Genomic DNA, 16,528 nt, shown 5'->3' on the forward strand with positions numbered 1-16,528 from the left:
CTGCCCCACTTCCAAGGTGTTCTCAGATTCTTAGGTGATGAGCTTGCATTGTAGTTGGGCTGGGAATCCAATGCTAATAACACATTTTAGGAAAATTAGGTCATATTCTAATGTACACTGTGGTCAAGATATAACATATTTATTTAAAGACACAGTTCATTATAGAGAACTGATTTCATGAAGCTATATATTTCTACTTGAGAATATATTAGTGTTATAACTTCTCTGTTATTTATGTAGATTTTCAATTATTTGTCTTCCTTATGACATTGTACTCAAAGCCAGCTATTTAGAAGTACCGATGTTCAGTAACCACTAGAATTACAACCTGTATGGTAGACTAAGTTCTTGGTGCTATGAGACACCCTGACATGACCTGATGTGAATTGTGATTCATAAAACTGGAACAGCACATTTTACTAAACACGAGGAAGGAGGAAATGCTGTTGAGGCAGGGTTATGTGCAGTCAAGCAAGCTTCACAGTTTAAAGCATTCTTTCCACAGCCTCCCTGGGGAAAATAATGCATTAGCAATTGAATGAAAACAGCTTGCTGAGTCCTGGTGCACTGACTCCCCATGTGAAGGAGCCAATCTCCTCCAGTACTTTTAAACCACCAACTTCTGTGTCTTGCAGTACTTCTGAAAGAAAAAGACTTCTATGTTGGTATTAGAAGCTGTCAGTGTGTTCAGTTTCTGCATACATTCTTTCAGCATAGGACATCCAAAATAATATATCAGTAACATGAGTTATTAAATACTCAATGGATTTGCAGAGGGGTCACAGGTAATGCCCCCTGGGCTTTTAAATGGCAGTCCTCTGCTTTTTTATTTTTCAATAACAAATTGAAGAGCTAAATGGGAGGGGGTAGCAACATGATCCTCATCTTTCCTAGCTTTTAAAGATTAGATATAGTCCTCCCAAATGAAAAGTGTTGAACAAGATGATTCCTTAAAACTCTTTATCTATATCCTGATCTTACCATCTTATCTTGTTTTTTGAGAGGTAGGATAGTCTGTTCTCAGGAGGAGATTTCAAACAATGACCACATCTGCTATGGTCACAGACCCCATGACTTACATTAAAGTTGAAAGGTATCTTCATACATTGCATGATAAAACATTACAAGTTTCTTCCAAATGGCATCACTGAGCACTATGCCAATGGCTATAAACTTCCTTTAGAGAGTTTATTATTGATTCAGAGTCTCATGTAGCCCATACTAGCCTTGAACTTGCTGATTTATCAGGATGGCCTTCAGCTACTGGCCTTCCTGCCTTTCCCTCCTGAGTGCAGAATTTACTGTATCTATAATGTGGTACTATGATTTCATATATATTAGGAAAGTACTGTTTTAACTGAGCCTTTCTCCAAGCTCTTTAAGTCAAATTTCTACTTTTATATTCTGATAAGGCCCATAAATATTGGATGTTTGTTAGTAGACAATAAATGCTTGGAGTTCTAGTACAAAACTGGTACTTACTTTGAAGGAGGGCATAGACTAATAAATTATAACTATGTATGTATTTATATCAAGAATTATTAACAGGAACACAATTGCTAAGAGAAGATGAAACTACACAGAGATAGGCTGTAGCAACAGTAACAAATAACATTAACATATGCATATATATTTGTGTGCATGAATATAATATACATGTATAAGGTTATATTAATATATTTTAATAGTATCGAGGTTAGACACATGTTAATTTTCCTTTATTCTACTGAGGATATTGAGACTCAGGATACTGTCTCAGGTTGCAGAACTGGGAAGTGATAGAGCCAGTGTTTAAATCCTGGAATTTCATTTTTCTTACTCAGTATGTCCTTTTAATGTATGACCATATCCTCTAAAAATGGAATCACATAGAATCAGAGAATCACCAATTCTCACACTCTGTGACTTGCAGTCTTCTTGGACTGAACCATTTTCTACTTCTGATGTTAACATCTTTTTTTTTTTCTTCTTTGTTTTTTTAATTTTATTTTCTAGTTTAAATTTAGATAAGAAACAAGGTTGCTTCACAAGTCAGTTCCAGGTCCCTCTCCCATTCCCTCCCCTCCTCCCGTGCCCTCCCCCCAACCCCCCCATTATCCATCCCCCTCATTGCCCCAGGGAGGGTGAGGCCCTCCATGGGGGTGTCCATAGTCTGTCATTTCATATAGGGCAGGGCCTAGACCCTTCCCCAAGAGTTCAGGGTGAGAGTGCACCTCACATTGTTCTATGGGAGTCCAAAGTCCGGGTGTATACTTGGGATGGGTACTGATCTGCTGCCCAAGGCTCAATAGATTACCTAGGCCTCCTCACTGACACCCAGATTCAGGGGGTCTTGATCAGTCCCATGCTGGATTCCCAGGCTGATGCCTGGGATTCAAGAGTTAACCTTTGTCTGGTCAGCTGTTTCTGGGGGTTAAACCTGCCCAGTCTTAATCCCTTTGATCATCAGTCCTCCCTCTCTGTTACTGGCTTTCTTGAGTTCAGCTCAGTACTTAACCAAGGGAGTCTGCCTCTTCTTCGATCAGCCGCTAAATGAAGTTTCTGTTTCCCAGACTCTCTGGCCATAGGATTGTAGGCTGGCACTCCCCAGATCTATGTCTAAAATCCATATATGAGAGAGTACATGCCATGTTTCTCTTTCTGTGACTGGGTTACCTCACTCAGGATGGTTTCTTCTAGTGTCATCCATTTGCCTGCGAATCTCAAGATTCCATTCTTGATTCAGATCAATTTCATATTTCACCTGAACCACAAGGTGTTGTGTTTCATCCTGTTCTCTCCATGCCGTCTTCTACCTCTATTGACCATGTTATATGGTACTCATGACCACATAAAATGAATTTCTTGGACAGACTCAATCCTATCCACCCTTCAAAGTTTAGTCATGGGAAGGTACAGTGTTCACACCTGAATAGATTTATTTGGGTACAAAATAGGTGAGAAAGGAACATCTCAAAACAATTTTGGAAAAATTTTGAAAAAATCAGGTATAACTAAGGAGCTAAATGTTATATACTTATTCTTTACTGAAAAAAAAACCCTGAAAATTGTTAAGAATAACAATGAAATCACAGTGATTTAGTAAGCATTATTTGACAATAATGTAGCAAAAAATCGGTGGTACAGAGTCTGAGGTACTTTTCATCTTTAGTTTCTGATTGACCTCAGACCTCAGAAGTTGTATTTCATTTTAGTTTTATTTAAAGCAACACTTTTCACAACAAACATCCTCAAATATTGTGACTCAATAAAAGAAAAAATTATTTCTGTCTGGTGTCTATTATTGGAGTCCTTTGTAAATCATCTTTAGACTTGTTTTCACAAGGACCTGAAAATTTCCTAAATCCTTCCCTAGGCTTCTTCAGTTTCCATTTTCTTTCACTTCTCAATATCTGAAGGTCAGAATCCAACCAATTCTTCAGGTATTTGGAATTAGTATAGGAAGATAATGACTATGTAAGATAAACTTCCTGAATTCTGATCTCAGCTGTATTTTCTTTTGGCATTCCAGTAGAATTGATAACTTCATTTGCGTTTCTGTAGAATTAAACATTTTTGTTGCTAAAATATACCCCCTAAATTGCATGGACTTTAGAATTACTTGAAGTTGACATATCAAATTATGTCAAATACAAGAAACATGTTTTTATTCTGTGGAACAGTGATGCTTCTGGTTTTCTATAATGACAGATAACATTTTCTCTTTAAGCTATATGCTGGCATTCTCTTTTCTGCACATTAGTCATCTTTTACTCTCCCTCCCATTTTTTGATGGGAAGAGCAGTGTTGTACTTGTGCTTGGTACCTTAATCATCTTTTATGGAGTACCTTACTAATCTGTTATTCATATCTGGTTGAATAAACAAATGAAGAAAGAAATTAATTAAAAGAGGGATGGGGAAGAAAGCTTGGAAGGGAGGAGGAAATAATGTTTTTGTTTTTGAATCTTGAAAATCATGACATAATGTGTATTTTATACTGGTACTTATTAAACCACTTGTCTTAATGTATGCTCTTAGGACTCATGAGTGTCACTTTCTTATCATTACCTATAATTGGCTCTTACTTAATGAAGAGCTCCAGTTTGATTAAATCCCATCAAAGAGGAAAATACTTTAAGCAGACATTTTCATTTCAGGGGTGATATTCTTAGTTCACTGGAAAATGCGCCTCTTACATGTTACACAAAGTACCTGAGTTATTTTGACTGTGAAAACAGCTTTGTTTGCTCATTTTGTTCTTGCCTTTGCTCATTTGGTTGATTAATTGTCTTCTTGGTTAGCAAATGATTCTTTAATGGAATTAATATTTTGATTAAGCATATCTGTCAATGAATGTGTATGTAACAATTCTTAAAGAATCTTTTCTGTCTACTCTATCAAGGCCAAACTCCTACCATCTAGACTGACCTCATTTATATATTAACTGCAATCGTTCTAAAGGTAAAGCATGTAATACTTTACATAGGGTGAGACAACAATTAACTGAAACATCGTCGGTCTTCAGTGGCTTTTTTCTGCTATTTTCTCCATATTTCATTGCACTCATTTTGTTTGACATTACATTATATTAGCAGATATTGACTCCACATTAAACTTCTTATTTGATATGAACCAAAGTCATAGGTCAAAAGACCAAGCGATTCTCTCTATAGTCAATATAATTTGGATCATAAAACCAGGTGCACTTTTGTTAAGCACATGGAAACACATAGCTCCTTATGAAACTTGTATGATTAGCACACTGAACATTTTAGACTTTTCACACAGAATTGGAGTTAATGGGAAAGTTCCTGGGTGCTGGACACACTGAGTCACCCTGCCTCAATATAATTTTTCTGCCTCAATATTTTACTTAAAGAGAAAAGTAATTGTGAAAAGTAGAGAAAGTGGACCACATTGGAAATGTGGCCACAAGGGAAACTGTAAGATATAGGGGTCAAGTGACATATATGGGATGTTGCTGTGAGTCTTATATATAAATAGTGGAAGAAATGGTCTAAGGAGTAATATGTGTGCATAGGTAATTAGTCCTTCTTTCAAAATAAAAAGCAATTCTTACTTCAATAAGACTAAGAGATAGTTTGTTTGGTGTCCATATATGAGTGGCCATGACCTAGGAACATGTGTTCAGATTACCTCAAATACCATGTTCTAATGTAAAAATTGTTTAGTGAGCATATTGTATAATTACTAAAAAAATAAAGTCATAAAAAAGTATTTCTAAAATGTATTGATGGAAACATTGGATGGGTGGGTTACAATAAAGAAGGGAAAAGTCAGCTATTTGTTTTTGATACTATTGATACTATTTTATGATATTTCTTACTTTGGGTATTTGTAGAAGTTATTGATCTTTGAACATTAATATATTCCTAAAGGATTTACACAATAGTCAAAAGGATGTCAAGTCAACAACAGGGCTAAAAAATGAATAGCTTTCAAGTCTCATTATAATTGGCATTCCAAGCCTCTATAATCCTTAAGGTATAATCTATCAATCAACTATGTAGAATCTTGAATAAGGGTGTAACTGTTTCTCTGGAAACTTCAACTCACAGTTCCTCCTCATGTTTGTGCATGCAGAAGACAAGTAGAATTTTGTGTCACTATCATGCCAAAGAGATTCATTCCTAGGATTTGATTTTTACAAGATTGAGTATGCAGAGAACAATTTTCAAGGGAGAGAAAAGGATGATAAAGCATTCAAGGGATAAATTCCCCAACTGTATCAACTTTCCTACTCATTGAAATCTGAGAATAATTTTATTCTTCCCTCTGTATCTGATATAACATTTATATGTGACATGGAAGTGGCACATTACATCAACAACAGCACAGTATGATCTAAAAAGAAAAAAAATTCCCAGATGAAGTACCATAACCAGTCAAACCATAATTCTTATCCAAAATGAAAACAAATTTGCCTTTGTGTTCATGATTATTTCTATTTTGTGAAAGAAATCTTTGGTATATTGAAATATTTCATCCTCATGTATTGATTCCGCCAGCTCTTACCTCATATGGAGTGACTATTTTTGATTTTAGAAAGCATTAGTGTTCAATATATAAATGTTTGCAAAATTTATTACTAATATTGTATTTGTACTATTAATTTTATATTTCATCAGGTTTCAGTTTGTTGAAATAACTGGATAGTCATATTATAGAAGAAATCACATAATGATATAGTGACACTCTGAAGTTCTGTCTATCAAAAGTGCCATTTCTGCATATTCCAAATATTTAACAGGAACAGAACCATGAGGCTGGAGCAGTGAAATATCAGATTTCCAGAGATTCTTTTGTTGTTTGTTAGGTTTTTTGTTTGTTTGATCTTTTCTTTGAGGAGTCAGAGCCCAATCTCAATTTGTATTTCATAATCAGAAATGTGAGTGGTATGACAGTATAAGCATTATATAATATTATCCATATTCTTCTCATCAGCAGAGTATAAATATTATTTGGTATGCTTTAATCCTTGCTGATTGAACTCTAGGACATACAAAGACTAGTTTAATTGGGAGATTTAAGCTCATAAGGTGTAATCACCACGAATGTCGTTGTCATATGAAACTGATTGCTTTATATGGATCAGATATGAAAGTCAATGAAGTCACTGAAAGTAGGAAGATGTCATTATGTCCGGGGTTTTCAGGAGCTTTGAATTGCTTGATTCTGAACATTTTAATATCAGTAACAATATGGTAATACAGCTGGTTGACCCAGTTAGTAGTCTTCTTTTTGTATAAGCAGAAAAAATTCTACTGTTTTCTACTCTGAATAGTAGATTTAAAACAAAACTACAGGCTCTACTTGCCACTACATCAGATGATGCAACTTCACTTCCAAGCACATCTCATAGCTCACAACTGCCTTTAACTTCAGCTTCAGATAATCCAACTCATCATTGTAAACTCCTAGGACAACTTCATTCACCTGTTCATACCCCTACAGAGACAAACCTGTACAAATAATTAAAAATTAAATTAAAATTGTGATAAATGGGAAATAAAATATTTACCTTAACACGGAATTACTTTTTAGTAATTTAAAATACATATTTGCCAATTTATCAGTCATATTTATGATATGAATTTTATCAGATAGTGTGAGAACTATTTTATGAGGATAGTGAAAAGTTTAAATCTGTAAAAAAAAAAAGAAGACTTAAGGTAGGAATCCTGGGAAAGCAAGAAGTCTTCAAAGAAACATGATCAGTAAGAAGACATAACAGCATCAGCCCCATTTTGTAGTGTTATTAAAATCAATGTTATCATTATTTTTATCATGTAGGAAAATTTACCAAAGAAAATCCCAAATACTTTAGACAATGTACAAATACGCCTAGCTATGCAATAATTTAATAATATCAAAGATAGCAGCGATTTTGTTGAAGGTGTTTATAAAGGTTAGGAGACCTGTTCCAACCCCTACCCAGGTTGAAATGCTTCTCATGAGCAAAAGAAGGGGTAAGCGATTTCTATAGTAAATTCACACAAAATATGGGGGGCATGCTCTTTGTTTCCTGTGTTCTTTTGTTCTGTATCTACTCTAATAACCTTTCCTACTTCTAACTTCTCCATACTTCTTTCAGGTTCTTCTTCTATTCTAAAAACTCTTCTCTTTCAGGAGCCTTGAAGTGATAAATTAATTTTTCCCATTGGTCAAAAGCATATTCCTAGAGGCAGTGATAAAGAGCTGAGCCATTTACCATGGCAACACAAGTGTCCAAGGCCATAGATGCAAAACTTTTGCCAGACAGGGAGGGCACAGTGCCCAGTGACAATTTTGTTGGTAGACAGGCAAGTGAAGAATGGACATACTTTTCTTATTAGCCTTGGTAGACATCTGTGACTCTGACCAAAAAGTTATCTCTCAAAATTTCACAACATAGAAGATGATAAGGAATATCTCACAGAGTCACTCCCATCCATACTTAAGCCATTCTTGTATTTGGTTTCTTTTCTATTCATTTTCTAGAACTTCATTTCCAGGGAGCTTACATGTGAAATACCACCTGGTTCTGAAGCTTTAGTTACCACAATAATGTCTTCTAATCATGTTTAATGTTTATTTTTAGTAGAGATGGTTCACAAATTCATTGTCTATTTTTAGAAGATCCCCAGTAACCATTTCATAAGGAGATTATGGGTGTTTTCTAAAAAGGAGACAATGTTAAATTTATAACACTTCATCCTGTGACTGATGGAAGCAGAGGCAAACACACAATTAATCACTGAACTGAACCCAAGGAACCCAGTGACAGAGAGAGAGGAGTGATGAGCAAATCGGCAAAGAATGGGCTGGCAAAACCAGCAGAGACAGCTGATCTGAACAGGGGAGAGCTCTTGGATCCCAGACTGACAGTGAGGAGGCAAGTATGGGACTGATCTGGACCCCCCCAAATGTGAGTGTCAGCGAGAAGGCCTGGGCAACCTATGGGGCCCTGAGCTGTGGATCAGTGTCTATCCCTGATATACAAACAGTCTTCGTGTGCCTATAGCACAAAGAGGGATGCTCTCTCAGCCTGGACTCTTAGGGGAGTGCCTGGACCCTACCCAGAGTAAAATGACAGACTCTGATATCCCCTATGTGGAAGGATTTGGCAATAGGGTGGGAGGGTGAGGGGAAAGGGGAGTGGGGGAGGAGGGGAAGGAGAGGGAACTGGGATTGACATGTAAAACAAGCTATTTAAAATTAAAAAAATTGAAAAAAAAAGAGTGCTTTGAACTAGTGAAGCCAAATGGTTTTGTCAGTTTTGACACTTTTTAATAATTATTTGTCAGTCTACTTGTTTAATGTGTGGGAACTTGTTCTAGTTACAAGTTGTGTAGTTGTTTTAGTTATGAGTTGACTGTATTGCTGTAACCTATACACACATCTTGTAGTTTCTTTTGCTCTTGGTTTTGAAGATTTATCAGTCATTTTTATGTGCATATGTCTGAGTGTATTGTATTACAGTACATGGGTGCAGGTATCCCCAAAGGCCAAAGAAGACACTAGATTCCCTGGCATTGGCGTGATAAGTGATCTCCAGCAGCCTGATACAACTCCTGGAACTCAATTCTGGTCCCCTGCAAGTTCAGCAAGCTCTCCTAAGAACTGAGCCATCTCTCCAGCCCTATAAGTTGCTTTCTTTCTGCATAGGCCAGTTTAGTACCTGGGGAACTGGAATATACCTATATCCAGGGAAGAAGTGTGCTCTGTTGGTATTACTGGTTATGACATAATAAAGACAGCAGAATGCTAAGGAGTAGGGGTGACATGAATGATACTCAATTTAACTCTAATTAAGAAATTTCCCACAAAAATAAACATTTTAGAAATCTTGGAGATTAAATTCCTTCCCATATTTTCTCTCTCCATTAAAACCGCAACAATCCTTAAGTTCTGAATAGAAAAAATTTAAATTTGTTAACATGCAATTATTTAGCCTAGGAACCCATACCCTTTTTCAGTTTTAATTGTTATCTAATAATGCTGGAATATATTTTTCGAAAACTGTCATAAAACTAATAGTCTAGAATTTTTTTCTTTATTGTTCTTTTGTTTTTTTTAGATATTTTTAAATTTAAATTTAAATTACAAACAAGGTTGCTTCACATGTTGATTCCAGGTCCCTCTCAGTTTCCCTCTCCCCCACCCATGCCTTCCCACCAACCCCCCCCAATATCCCCTCATTTCCCCAGGGAGGGTGAGGCCCTCCACGAGGGTGTCCATAGTCTGTCATTTCATCCAGAACAGGGCCTGGACCCTCCCCCAAGTGTTTAGGGTGAGAGTGCATCTCTTATTGTTGGATGGAAGTCCAAAGTCCATTTGTATACCCGGGATATATACTGATCTACTACCCATGGCTCAATAGAATACCTAGGCCTCCTCACTGATACCCATATTCATGGGGTCTTGATCAGTCCCATGCTGGATTCCCAGGCATCAGTGTGGGATTCAAGAGCTAACCCTTGTCAGGTCAGCTGTTTCTGGGTGTGAAACGAACCCAGTCTTAAAGCCTTTGCTCATCAGTCCTCCCTCTCTGTCACTGGAATTCTTGAGTTCAGCTCAGTGCTTAGCCATGGGAGTCAGCCTCTTCTTTCATCACCCACTGAATTAAGGTTCTGTTTCCCAGACTCTCTGGCCATGGAATTGTAGGCTTGTACTCCCCAGATCTATATCTAAAATCCTTATGTGAGAGAGTACATGCCATGTTTCTCTTTATGTGACTGGGTTACCTCGCCTAGGATGGTTTCTTCTAGTGCCATCAATTTGCCTGCAAATTTCAGGATTCCATTGTTTTTTACTGATGAATAATACTCAACTGTGTAAATTTACCACATTTCTCTATCCACTGTTCGGGTTAAGGGGCATCTAGGTTGCTTCCAAATTCTGGCTATTACAAATAATGCTGCTATGAACATAGTGGAACAGGCATCCTTGTTGTATGAATGGGCATCTTTTGGATATATGCATAAGAGTGGAGTTGCTGGGTCTTGTGGTAGGTTTATTCCCATTTTTCTGAGGAATCTCCATACTGATTTCCAAAGTGGCTGAACAAGTTGGCATTCCCACCAGCAATGGAGGAGTGTTCCCTACACCACATCATCTCCAACATAAATTGTCTTCGATGTTTATGATTTTAGCCATTCTAATAGGAGTGAGATGGTATCTCAGAGTTGTTTTGATTTGCATTTTCTGGATGGCTAAGGATGTTGAGAACTTTCTCAAGTGCCTCACAGCCATTTTAGATTCCTCTACTGAAAATTCTCTACTAAGTTCTACAGCCCACTTTTTAATTGGATCCTTTGGTGTTTTGGAGACTTGCTTCTTGAGTTCTTTGTAAATTTTGGAGACCAGCCCTCTGTCATATGTGGGGTTAGTGAATATTTTTTCCCATTCTGTGGGCTGCCTTTTTGTCTTGCTGACTGTGTCCTTTGCCTTCCAGAAGCTTCTCAGTTACAGGAGGTCCAACTTATTAATTGTTGATCTCACTGTCTGTGCTACTGGTGTTATGTTCAGGAAGCAGTCTTGTATACCAATTAGTTCAAGGGTACCTCCCACTTTCTTTTTTAAAAGGTTCAGTGTGGCTGGATTTATGATGAGGTGTTTGATCCATTTGGACTTAAGTTTTGTGCATGGTAATAGACATGGATAGATCTGCATTCTTCTACATGCCAGGCTCCAGATATTCCAGCACCATTTGTTGAAGATTCTTTCTTTTTTCCATTGTATATTTTTAGTTTCTTTGTCAAAGATCATATGTTTATATATGTGTTAGTTAATATCAGGGTTTTCAATTTGATTCCATTGGTCTACCTGTCTATTTTCGTGCCAGTACAAGCTGTTTTCAGGACTATATAGCTCTATAATAGAGCTTGAAGTCAGGGATGGTGATGCCTCCAGACGTTGGGAAAGCTTTCTTCTATGATTTTGCTGAATATGTTTTCTGCTCCTTTTGAGTTGGTTTTCTTCACCTTCTTCTATACCTATTATTCTTAGGTTTGGTCTTTTCATGGTGCCCTATATTTCCTGGATGTTTTGTGTTAAGGATTTAGTGGACTTAAGATTTTCTTTGGTTGATGAATCCATTTCTCCTAGTGTGTCTTCAACACTTGAGATTCTCTCTTCCATCTCTTGTATTCTGTTGGTAATGCTTGTATCGGTAGTGCCTGACTGTTTGCCCAGCTTTTTTATTTCCAGCCTTTCTTCAGATTGTGTTTTTATTTATTGTCTCTATTTCAGTTTTCAACCCTTGCACTGTGTGAATTGTTTCTTGCAATTTTTGGTTTATCTTTTTGTCCATTTGTTGCATTTTATGAATTTTTTGGTTTGTTCTTTCTTCCATTTCTTGTATTTTTTTGGTTTGCTTTTTCTTCCATTTCTTTAAGGGATTTTTCTATGTCCTCTTTTAGCCACTCTATCATTTTCATGAAGGTGTGTTTAACGTCATTCTCTTCTCCTTCATTTGCATTGGAATGTTGAAATCTTGCTGGTGTGGAGTCTCTAGAATCTGGTGGTGTCATATTTGTTTTTCTGTTGCTGATTTTGTTTTTTATTGTCTCTTTCCCATCTCTTCTTCTACTTGGTGCAGAAAGAGCCCCTTACTGGTCTGGTGGTTAGGGAACCAAAATTCCCTTTAGTGGGTGCTAGCAAATCCAATAATCTGGTAGTTCTTCTATTCTTCATCCTCGTTCTGTTCCTGTGGGTGGAGAAGAAGACCAGGAATCTGAGGTGCTTAGCCTCCCACCTGGTCTCCTGGTCCCTTTGCTGGAAGAGAAGAATTGGGATCTGGGGTCCTCCCGCCAGGATGGGAAGCTCTGTGGCTGTTCCCAGTCACTGGAAGGCATGCCCAGGATGTAAGTCGGGTCCTTGCTTACCTGGATCTGCTGGTTTCCTGGTCTCATTTGTGGAGAAGACCTGGAATCTGGGGTGCTTGGCTCCTGCCAGGATTGGAAGCTCTGTTCAGTTCCTAGGCAATCCCTAGGGACTGGAATGCAGGCCAGGATTCAAGACCTGTTTTACCTTGTCCTGCCAAACCAGCTGGTCCCCTGGTCTCCTTATTGGAAGAGAAGACCTGTGATCTGGCATGTTTGGCTCCTGCAGGAATGAGAAGCTCTGCGGCCTTCCCCAGACATGCCAGGATGCGGGGGGTGGGGTAGCTTAGATTTTTTTTTTTTTTTGGTTTTTACGAGACAGGGTTTCTCTGTATTGTTTTGGAGGCTGTTGGTCCAGCCTCGCCTTGAACTCACAGGGATCCGCCCGCCTCTGCCTCCTGAGTGCTGGGATTAAAGGCATGCGCCACCACCACCCGGCTAGAATTTTTAAACAGTAAATAACTTTTCAAGTATTTTCATTCAAACTCTGATGATAATAAGTCATTCTGTAGTCTAGCAAGCAACAAATTCCTTTGCAAATATAAGCAATCATTTTTTTGTTAATTTGAGTTAGTACCATAGCAAAATTGATGTTGAATAGCTTCTTCAGAATCTGTAAGGACAGTGGTAGGATTTATAGATGGCCTGGAATGCATGCTATCCTGATGTGTGGCAGCTTATACTTACATCTTCTGTTTTCGTAGCAATAGGACACACCCTACTTATTCATCTGTGACCTGTAATTGACTGGCTGCAAAAGATTATAGACAACAATAACTCTGTAGAAACAATGGGCTAACATCTTCCAGAGATTACCATCCAGTTCACTCTACAGGTTACGCCTGCTCTGCAGGTAGCATTTGCTCCCTTTACAGCTTAAATTGGAAAAGGTGATTTCAAGTCCAAGCTGTTTTGATTCCAGAGTTAAAAGTAATTTTCTGACATGCCCCATCTTAAGCCAAGGATGTAACAAGTATTTCTGTGAAGCGACAATATAATTTTCAGAAAATTCATAACTATCTATTTCTCTTTAGAATCTAAGTCATTATAGCATTTGAAATGAATTCTGTATTTAAAATGCAGAAAATAAAATTTCCATTTGGTATTTATATCCATACATCATCTTTACAATGCTTGGTCATTTGTCTATTTCATATATTACAATATTTTTTTTAAATTCTTTCTAGAAGTCTACAGCTAAGCATTGGTTTACCTGTTGCAATTATTTTTTTGCTAATGAATGTTTTGGTCACACTTTTACTATCATTGAGCTTTAACTATTAAGCTACTGTTTTCTATACTGTGTTCTCACTTCATTACATTTCTTTTCAATAAATTTGCTTTTTCTAGAGTCAAAAACATTTTGAGATGTAGGATCTCTTTTTGCTACCCAGGCTACATTCAAATAGTTATAGTCCTCCTGCCTACTTTTTAAGCTCTTAGCAATACTTAAGATTTTAAGACACAGAAGAGGAATAAGAAAAGAGATACCTTGATAGAGGGAGCCATTGTGTGGTTAATGAGAACCCTGGCAATAGGAAATTCCCAGGAATCCACAAGGATGGTCCCAGCTAAGAATTTAAGGATACCTTAACTGCCCTTCCACTATACTCAAATTGATGACTACCTTAATTGCCACCATAGAGCCTTCATCTAGTAAGGATATAAGCCGATGAAGAAATCCACAACTAAGCACTGGGTTGAACTACAGGAGTTCAGTTGTAGAGAAGTTGGAGTCATAATATGATGCAAAGGAGTCAGTTCCATGTTGGGGACACCCACATACATCCCAAGCCAACCTGCCTTGGATGGCATCACCAACAAAAACAGACTAGACCCTCCTATATCAACTAGTAATTAAAAAAATAATAAACCATCATCCCCACAGGCTAAACAGATGGAGGGAATTCCTGAGCTGATGGTCCATCCTTCCAGGTGTATCAAGTTGACAACAAAGATTAGCCACTCCAGCAAGCAAAAGTCTGTGTTTCATAGTTCTGCTATATCATTGCTGAGACAGGGAATATCTTTTCTCCTGACTCTTAAAATAATATTTTCAAGATGGTATTGAAATGGTATTAAATAATGTAAAACTTAAGTTGCAGTATTTTATCTTGATACATATAAGTGCATAAAAACATTTAAGAATAATGTTGAATACTTTCACTGTTTAAGTTCAGGGTTGATGGATACTAAAAGCAAAAAGTGGTGAGGTGTTGTCCTATTTTAACCATTCTCTGTGTTGGATATTGTTCCATATTCATTTGTCTTTCTTCTTACACACTTTAGGCATTGCCATTCATTGGGTTGTTTAAGTAATAAAAAGTATTTTTTTCTTAGAATTTCCTGATAATGCGAAAATATAATGATTTAAATGAAAGAGAATGGTAATATATTTTAACCTTGAGGTAGCCTTAAGCCCTCTGTTCTTTAATGTGCTAGTACAGCAGCAGTTTGTAACATCAACTGCCCTGTAATTAGTTACTTTGAAGAATTTGCAACTTTTTCTCCCTCTAGTAATTCTTTTGAAGATTTTAAAATCTTCATTGTTTAAACAGAAATCTTTGGATAAGACTGATTTCTTTTTTTAATTTTTTGCATTTATATGTTTTTACCTTTTGTTCTCTGTTTCTAAATGAAGAAAGAACTCGGGGGGGGGGCGGGTAGGGAGAAATAAGTTAACAATTGCATACATCTAGCAATTCATACCTCTTACCTTGGTGAACATTCTAAGATGTAGAATTCTGAAATGGTACTGGGTCCTACAAAGTGAATTTGTATGATAATTTTTCTAGCTAATTAGTAAGTAGGAATGATTCAATTTGTATTTAAGAATCTCTTCTGAGGAATAAAACACTTCCCTAATCTCCCCAGAAACGGGGGAGAGGGTAAGAATATTACCCTTTGGAAAACCATACAAGTGATAATTTCTACTAATCCTGAACATCACAGGGGAGATAGACCATTTTATGAATCTATGGACAAGTTGATGTAGCAAATTTTGTTGTGTCACTATATGCATTGGATCTTAGATGTAGGGTAAAAGGGAGATGCTAGAAAGGTCAACACAGTGTTTTAGATCTTTCATGGGGAGCGCAGACAGGATAGATGAGGCAGATGACTGAGTCAGTCTGGTCACTAAAATGAATTGCTAACCTGTTATAGTCTGGAAAAGTCTCTCTTGGAGGCTGCTGAGAGCTTGCATCCCAAGCCATGGTGCTACAGAGAAATGTGGGACTTTTTGTAGAAAAGGCCTTGTAGACTGAGAAATCACATCATTGTCAATTAGCCTTTGAAGGTCATTGTGGGACTTCAGAACCTCATTGTTTTGCTTCTTTATCTTCTGGATCCCATGAAATGAGATGATAGTTCCACCCTATTCTCCTGCTTGGTGTACTTCCTAAGCATAGAACTAAGGGAATGGTATCAACCAATGATGGACCATGCCCTTTCAAACTGTGAGAGAAAGCGTTTGCTCTTTTTATGTTGGCCTACTTCAAGTAGTTGGTATAGTATCTAAAAGCTGGCCTCTACAAGTCACATTAAACATACAGAATTATGGCTTGTTCCATGAGATTTGGTTTCTCTCATTCTAGGCTGTTTCACCACACACAAGTATTCCCATACATACTTAATATAGATTTGTAGACACATGTCAACATCATGGCTGTTGGCATCAAAGATTCCAAGTTGGGAAATATTCATAATTAAGGCATAAGTATTCTCTATTCTAGTTTTATACAAAACAACATCCTTTGTGACTTAATACTTAGAGTCTTGTATGTAATGGAAATAGGAAAACAGATGGTACATGGGAGATACTTACAATCTGTAAAAATTAATTTCTACTTTAAAATGTTTATAAATGTACTTCTAAGAGAAAATGCCACTTAAAATTGGTTGACACCATTTTCTTAGGGTCTATGTTTAGGAAGTACACCATGCTTTGGAATAATTATTTTTATGGCATGAGAAGGCAACCAAAGACAAAAGCAAGAATTCAGAGATGGGAAAGAGCAAAAAAAGAAGAAAGTGTAGTGTAGTATATACAGTACTTTTATAAAAGAAAATGGAGCCCATGTTTAAGGAAATGACAGCTCTAAAAATGTAAAATTTGTCAGTGTGTTAGATCTCCATCTTTTACTGGATAATTGGTCCGAT

General features: G+C 37.1%; 1 protein-coding gene across 7 annotated transcripts in view; it reads left to right on the forward strand.

The window, feature by feature from the left end:
* The window catches only part of Grm7 (glutamate metabotropic receptor 7), an 886,003-nt gene that overhangs the window by 346,462 nt on the left and 523,013 nt on the right, over positions 1-16,528 (forward strand). The window lies entirely within an intron of this gene.

This window comes from Mesocricetus auratus, unplaced genomic scaffold, assembly GCF_017639785.1.
Source record: "Mesocricetus auratus isolate SY011 unplaced genomic scaffold, BCM_Maur_2.0 Super-Scaffold_100676, whole genome shotgun sequence".
In the NCBI taxonomy this organism is placed as follows: Eukaryota; Metazoa; Chordata; class Mammalia; order Rodentia; family Cricetidae; genus Mesocricetus; species Mesocricetus auratus.